Source organism: Amia ocellicauda, chromosome 6, assembly GCF_036373705.1.
Source record: "Amia ocellicauda isolate fAmiCal2 chromosome 6, fAmiCal2.hap1, whole genome shotgun sequence".
NCBI classification, from domain to species: Eukaryota; Metazoa; Chordata; class Actinopteri; order Amiiformes; family Amiidae; genus Amia; species Amia ocellicauda.
In genome coordinates, this window is record NC_089855.1 from 41,609,596 (window position 1) to 41,617,207 (window position 7,612).

General features: G+C 37.8%; 1 non-coding gene across 1 annotated transcript; it reads left to right on the forward strand.

Annotated features, from left to right (window-relative positions):
* The first annotated feature begins 820 nt into the window (after positions 1-820).
* Positions 821-935, forward strand: LOC136752036 (U5 spliceosomal RNA). The gene has a single exon (XR_010817215.1). It is a non-coding gene; the product is annotated as a U5 spliceosomal RNA (small nuclear RNA).
* Positions 936-7,612: the final 6,677 nt, after the last annotated feature.

Below are 7,612 nucleotides of genomic sequence, written 5' to 3' on the forward strand. Positions count from 1 at the left end.
ACTTCAGCACGAATTTTGCAGTGGTCTGGACTACAACTCCAGGGACTACTGTGCACTGGTCCAGACCTCAGAAACTGTGTGCATATGAACAGTGAAGTAGGCATCATAACTGTAGCCAATACTTTGTGGTTAAAATACTTAATTTAATCCCTGTATTGTACGGAATAATAATAACAACTGTAAAACATAAGAGAAGGGCCTGATAATAAATACAATACAGAATAGACTAGAACCCTTAGAATGTAATAATATGAACATTTTCATGATTAGTATGATTGAAGTTTGGATGATATATTAATGCAAGTTGATAACATATTTTACAGAAAATGGGTTTTAGGAATTGTGTCAAAAAACTAAAAGAATTGTCTTAGGGACCACTGCTCCTTTTTCCAGACCAATGTATAGCCCACTGTTCTTTTAAATTATGTTTAAAACAAAATTGAGGAAGCAGTGGTTTGTTCTGAATCAAACATATTGACCCCCTCACTCAATCTGTAAGTCCTGCAGCAAACATTGGAATATGCATAGATATTTGCACAGACTGGTATAAATGTCCCTAATAAATAACCAAATGCCATTTTTGTTGTTTCAAATATGCCCAATATCTTACCAGTATGTCCTTTTAGTATGTCACTGTGTCTCAAATTAGTGCATTTGTATTGTCAAAGCAATTGGATATGCAAACATATATACATACATATGGAAAATAATCAATAAAATTATCAATCACAATAAGATGTAATGAAGTACAGAAAAACAAAATGTAATAAAATGTGATCTGTAATACACACAAATATGTATGGCTGGTCGGAAGCGTCTTGGACTCGGGTTCCTCTTCATTACTTATAACGCTTTTGCCTTTTGTTTAAGCTTTCCATGGAGGGGAACGTGGATGAGTTTGTACCATTCTTGGGAGGCTCTGCCTTGTTGGGGCGGAGCTGTGATCCAGGTGAACAGCAGATCGGGCATAGGTGGGCATGTGGGCGGAGGAGGAGGAAGGCCGGTCAAGCAAATAAGCTTGCTAAGGTTCGCAGCAGCAGCAAACAGCCCCCCCATCCAGCCAGCCAGGCAGTCTGGCTGGCAGTGACTGAGTGGTTGACAGATGGCAAGCAACGGAATGCACATGCTCTGTGATGTCATAGCAGTCAGCTCAGAGAGAGGTTCGTGATGTCATCGCTGAGATGGCTGGCTCTGTGTGTCTTGCTGGCTTTGTGTGTGTGTGTGTGTGTGTGTGTGTGAGTGGGTGGGTGGGTGGCTGTGTTAGTGTCTGTCTGTCTGTCTGTCTTTCTGTCTCTCTCTGTCTCTCTCTCTCTGTCTCTCGCTCTGTAGATGCATCATAGGGAACATATGTAATAATCTCTCTTTTTGTTATCCAAAAATGTGAATGAACGTATTTCATGTGGGTTTTTCATTGGTTGGAAACGTTTTAAGATTATTTATGAAGTGTAAATTGGATTTGTCTCAATTCTCCGTAGTTTTCAATGTATGTGCCATTCAGTAGCGTCCATGTTACAGATGTGTCCTATGCAGTGGTAGGGTCAATAAAATGTCAGTAAAATTTTATTTTAGCAATTATGGAGGAAGAAATGGAAATAGAGGGTCCTCACTAATTATCTAATTTACCAACAACGTTTAAAATTAGGTCTTGCGAAGCTGCAGAAAATGCTGTATAATTGTATGTGTGTTCAAACACCAGCTGCTATAGACTGATAACTTTTGAAGACTCTGTATAGGAAGTTGAATAAAGTGTTTTGTGATAATTATATAATGTTTTATATTAATACTAGCATTAGAAGTAGTTTTGTATACAGGCTGAGCAGATTAGATTTAGCAGGACAAGTAAAGGGTCAACAAGGTTGGTTTGATATAAACTCCTGTCAGTAATGAAAGATTACACAGTGCCGGAATAGCCTACAGCTGTCTGCTGAGAATTTGTTTATGACTGAATTGTTTCTCCAGACAGGGAGGAATTGTTTTTGTTAAAGAGCGATTGACACTAGGTAAATGAAGACCGTGGGATCGCATCTTCCTAGTGCACATCAAAGACAGACATCTGCTTTGGATCCATCACCTCTTCACGGGAGGACAGATCGTAAAACGGAGCCGGACCTGTATCTTCTGATTGGATGAACGGCCATAAGATGTTACTTCATTTTTCCAATAAAGTTGTACTCATGTCTGTAAACATTTAGTCTCACTGAAGGAATTATTCCTGACGTGGGGCTTCCGAATGGCTCGATTAAAGTTCTGTTTGCTTTATCTCCAAGACTTCTCCACTTTTTTCTGACACGGTTCTACAACTTGGCGTCACGAACGAGGATCTGAACTTGCCTCCACTCCTGGGACCAAAGCATGGGTGAGTACCTTTAAAATGACCACCCTGTATATTTAGATTTGATCTCGGGATTGTGTGAGGCTCTCAGATTGTAATTTAAAGAGAACCTGTGGAGAGGTAGAGGTAAAACAAATAGAAAGGTTGACTGTACAGCGGAGGATCACAGTAGGGTGAACTCCAGGTAAGACAGATCTGTGGGGAGAGATGCCAAGGGAACCGAAAGGTACGACGAAGCCTGCTGAGCCCCAGGTTAAGCAAGGAAATCCTTGTACACCAGGGCCAGAGTTAGTGGAAGTCAATAACCAGACGGAACCAGAGGTACATAAAGTCCAACGTTATAGCCCCATCGTTGGCAAAGAAAGGGTTGGCATAATGGCGTTAAATAAGTGTCTGTATGTGAATTCCTACAAGTTTTAATTGTTAAACTTAAAATGGTAAAGGCAAGATAAAAAAACGACAAAGTTTTCATAATTCTTTGTCTGAATAATAAGAATTTAGAGAAGAAATTGATCATAATAGATCAAGAAAACACCAAAGTAGTGTATTTCAAAGATTATTTTACATCTGATTTTTAATAATAACAATATAATGAATTAATAAATGCTAAGGGCTGTTTGAGACACTGCAGGGTCAACAAAACACACCACTAATCTAATATCTGGATTATCTTTGGATGTCAATCTGTACGTGCTTTGTGTGTTTATGTATATATATAGTCTGAAGGTTATGTAAGGTAAATGTCTGTTTTGTATGCTTTGTATTTTTAATATTGTGCATAGTACAGAATAAGACTGAGAAGGGAAGTAACCAATAATTTCAGAATTAAATTTACAATTACGCAGTTATTGATGTTTTAACAACAGATTAATGAGGATTTAGAAATTTAACTGTATACAGAGTGCATAAAGCATCAGAAATAAGAAATGAATAATGCATCTATTATAAGAATAATGTTAAAGTAATACAAAACATACACTAAATACATAGATTAATAATACTAATAAAGTGAATACATAGTAATGGTGTTCTCTAAGCCTCAGAACAATAATTTGTTTGTTAAAAATCATATTATGGAGAAATTCTGTAAAGTCAAATTAAAGGAAAACTAAAGGCTGGAATCCACAGGAGCAGCACTCTGGTGCAGCCCTGAGTGACAGCCTGATGTAAATCCCATAGCAGGAGAATGTAAACAGTATAGTGACATATTATAGTCTTATTTTAGAAAATATTTGGTTATTGGTGCAAAGCATAAAATACCTGAAATAAAAGTGAAAATTAGACCTTGGATTTAAGATGTGTGAATTAGTCAAAGGGTAAGAATTTTAAGGATACTATAGAATTATAAATTATGAGCATTGAATAAGTGAGCTAAAATTTGTATTGCATAATTTTGAAGGAAAAAATAAAACTTAAAAATACTATTAGAATGAGTTTTACCAACCAGAAATAAAAAAATAATGGTTGAAAATTGTATTAGAGCTAATTTTTGTAATGGGAATCTGAGGAAACAGTTAAATTTGGTGAAGATATAAATACATAGATAACCAGATACTCCAGGAAATTAAAGGTGTGGTCATTTGGTAGCTGTGAGTTCCACAATGAAGAGTTTTTGAAATCCCCAGATATAAGATCCCTAAATACAAGGTGTAGGTAAGAAATGAACTATTGATCAGTTCAATCTGGCTTTGGGAACAGTTCTTCTGAACATGTACCGGTGTAGATTGGACTTCAATAGGAGGAAGTGACACAATAAAGACATATATGAGCCGTGCAGGCGGACAGTCTTAGTGCCCACGCAGGCTCTTCATTGGGGAAATCATTGACTGAACACATTTTTTTGAAAATTTGTTTTCCTGAGGTATCTGGGAATCATTATTGAAATCAATTAAAATGCTTATTTTCTAAAAATATATTTTATTAGGAAAATATCTTAATCTGTTAACTCAAATAATGGAGCGAAATATATACTAATAATACATGTCAATAAATATAACCTGTATTATCTAGGAAAGGAGAAAGAACAGTTGTTAGGATACAGAGTGATGTTTTCAGAGGAGGCGTTGGGGCAGTGAAAGTGTCTGTGAGGTCAGCTCCCCACTGAGAGAGATAAGAGAGCTGCCTTGTAACTAAATACAGATGTACTACTACAAACCAAGCAACATTGTCAACCGACAGTAATGTTTTGGGAAATCGAGAATAGTAACATTACTAATGCTAATAATACTGATGTTGATACAGATGAATAGAAAAATAACTACTATTATCTGTCTTCACAGGAACCAGCAACAATGAATTTCCCTCACATTTAGTCCACAGGTTCCCTACTCACATGCCATGACACATCAGTGCATATTCTCCCCTCTCACATTGGCCTCCGCTCTAAGTGCTGCAGCCCATAATCCGTCCTCATGGCCACTGATGCCAGTGTGTGTGGACGGACAGGAGGGAGGGGGATGGTGGAAACATACGATGCTTACCATACTCTGGTAAAAGTAATAAACCAACTAACTCTGCTAATTCCAATTGACAACAGGAGGGTGGCGATGTCCAGGAATAGACGGACAGATTATTAACAATGCATTTCTGATTGATTTCAGGTGCTGAAAAATAACAATTTTATCTTTGAGGAAAAGGCCTGAAGAAACAATATGGAAATAGATTGGGAAGAAACATGAATAGTCATACAACTCCAACCTCTTTTAAATCTAAGCACAAGGATACAGAGTCTGGTGGGACCATGGGCATTTCATGAACTATCCTTTCCATAGTTTATTAGAGTGGCTACTGGATTGAAAGAATTGTGCTGTTTGGATGTGTGACTGAAGTGTGAAATGATATGTGATGTTTCAATGTGATGTAAGTGGATACACACTGAATAATGCTACTATGGTGTATTGTATTATTGTATATTGGAATTGAGTGAAAAACTAGTTCTAAAAAAATGTATGTGATAACAAAGCCAATGCTTTGTAATGAACGAATAATACATATTTGCTCTAGTTAAAAAAAAAAGGTTATATTGCATAATAAGTCTATTGGGCGATAGAATTGGCTTTAGAGCAGTGCCAATTTGGTTCTAACTTTTGGGAAATATAACTATTTACTTCTCCCGGTTTTGTATTCCTATTTTGCAAAACCGTTTCTAGGTGCTCAAGTCTATCTGAATCAAAAGTCCCATCTTCTGGAAACCATAACTTTCTGTCACCTATTGTCCAGTCAAACCACTTGTGCACATCGCGCACATATTCACTCCATAGTTATCATACATATATCTGACATGTGTACCTTTGGGTGGCGGGTCACCCGTTTTACTGGAGCCGTTACCACGCATTTTCTATATAACGTTTTGTACACAACTACCAAGACATACAAGCACACAAAATAATAACAAAATGACAGGGGAAAAAAGAAAAAAAGTAAAAAGACATAAAAATATAACAAAACAAAACACAAATTAAAATAAATCCTATATACGAATAATAACAAACATGTTTTTCAATATGTTTGCATTTATATAACTTGTATATAACTTCATGACGTTTCTTCATTTACCATTTATGGTTCTACAAAACACATGCATTTATATTATCACCGGCATATCAGATATTGAACAATTTTATTTTTTCTAATTGTAGGTCAAACCTACCCTGCAGTTTTACTGACACACTTTTGTCTACGGGAACCCAAACAGGAAGACACAGTCCTGTTTCTTCACAAACAAGAAGACACAGTCAAGTTCATGGCAACCCAGGTTAAATAGGAAGACACAGTCCTATTACTTCATAAACAAGAAGACACAGTCAAGTCTATGGTAACACTAACAAGCAAGAAAACATTTCCTGCCTCAAGTAATTGATATAAGGCAAGCAACAATGTTTAATAAAATATAGATTGCGTTACCTGATCGTCAGAGGGCCAGGCGAGCAGACAAGTGAAAGCAAAGCACCGCAGTAGGGAATTTTTCAAAAAGGTTCCTTTACCTTTTTCTATTTTGCTGGCGCGGTTTTGATGGTCACTGGTCTGGCCATTCCAGTCCTCTCTGTTAGGGTTCGCAATCCCATCCTCGTCGCCATGTAATGTGGAAGAAAAACCATCTTCAATCAGGTTGGAACGTTCGTTGCAATGCCTTTAATACACGCAGCGTGGAGAGGAACAGTGAATCAAGAAGATCCCAAAGTCGCTCTGCCTTCATTTAAAAGTCAGAGGCTTTTATACACAAAAAACAAAGATCTGGTTACAATCACAGAGTCATTACTATATTATCATTAGAGAGTTAGCTAAGCAGAATATATATCAGAGTTCATAGGTCAACACATGGATTAGGGGGCAGGCATTTCAATCATACTGTTTGACATTGTCTCCAAGGTCCTCATCGTAAATAACGAACAGAAAACAAGCTACCTTCTGGCATGTCCTCCTGGCTTGACCTTATCTTTCTTAAGTATACAAGAGAGTAGAATTGATATGAGGGAATGAATTCTAACTTTCCTTCCACAGTGCCCAACACCTACCAGTATGTCCTTTTAGTATGTCACAAAGGTTCCCTAATTCGTTTTACAAATGTTCCCTGTATGTTATGAATGTTACCTAAGCATGTGACGAATGTTCCCTAGTTTATGTTACAGATGTGCCCTAGCACTTCTCTCTCTCAATTCAGAGCATTTGTATTGGAGGGGAACGTGGATGAGTTTGTACCATTCTTGGGAGGCTCTGCCTTGTTGGGGCGGAGCTGTGATCCAGGTGAACAGCAGATCGGGCATAGGTGGGCATGAGGGCGGAGGAGGAGAAAGGCCGGTCAAGCAAATAAGCTTGCTAAGGTACGCAGCAGCAGCAAACATCCCCCCCATCCAGCCAGCCATGCAGTCTGGCTGACAGTGACTGGGTGGTTGACAGACGGCAAGCAACGGAATGCACGTGCTCTGTGATGTCATAGCAGTCAGCTCAAAGAGAGGTTCGTCATGTGATGTCATCGCTGACCTGGCTGGCTCTGTGTGTCTTGCTGGCTGTGTGTATGTGTGTGTGTGAGAGAGAGAGAGAGAGAGAGAAAGAGAGAGAGAGAGAGAGAAATTTTTTGATTTTTAACACCTTTATTTTACTAAAAAAAAACAATTAAAACAAACTAGAAACACATAAAAGACATGAAAAAAACTCCCGACATAAAAACACAGCCTATTCTAAAAACGCTCAATAAAAACCACTACACACGTGCTACCTATAAAATATTCAAGTGAATTAAACCAGTTGGTTTAAATGTCCAAAGTATATGGCACAGAGGGC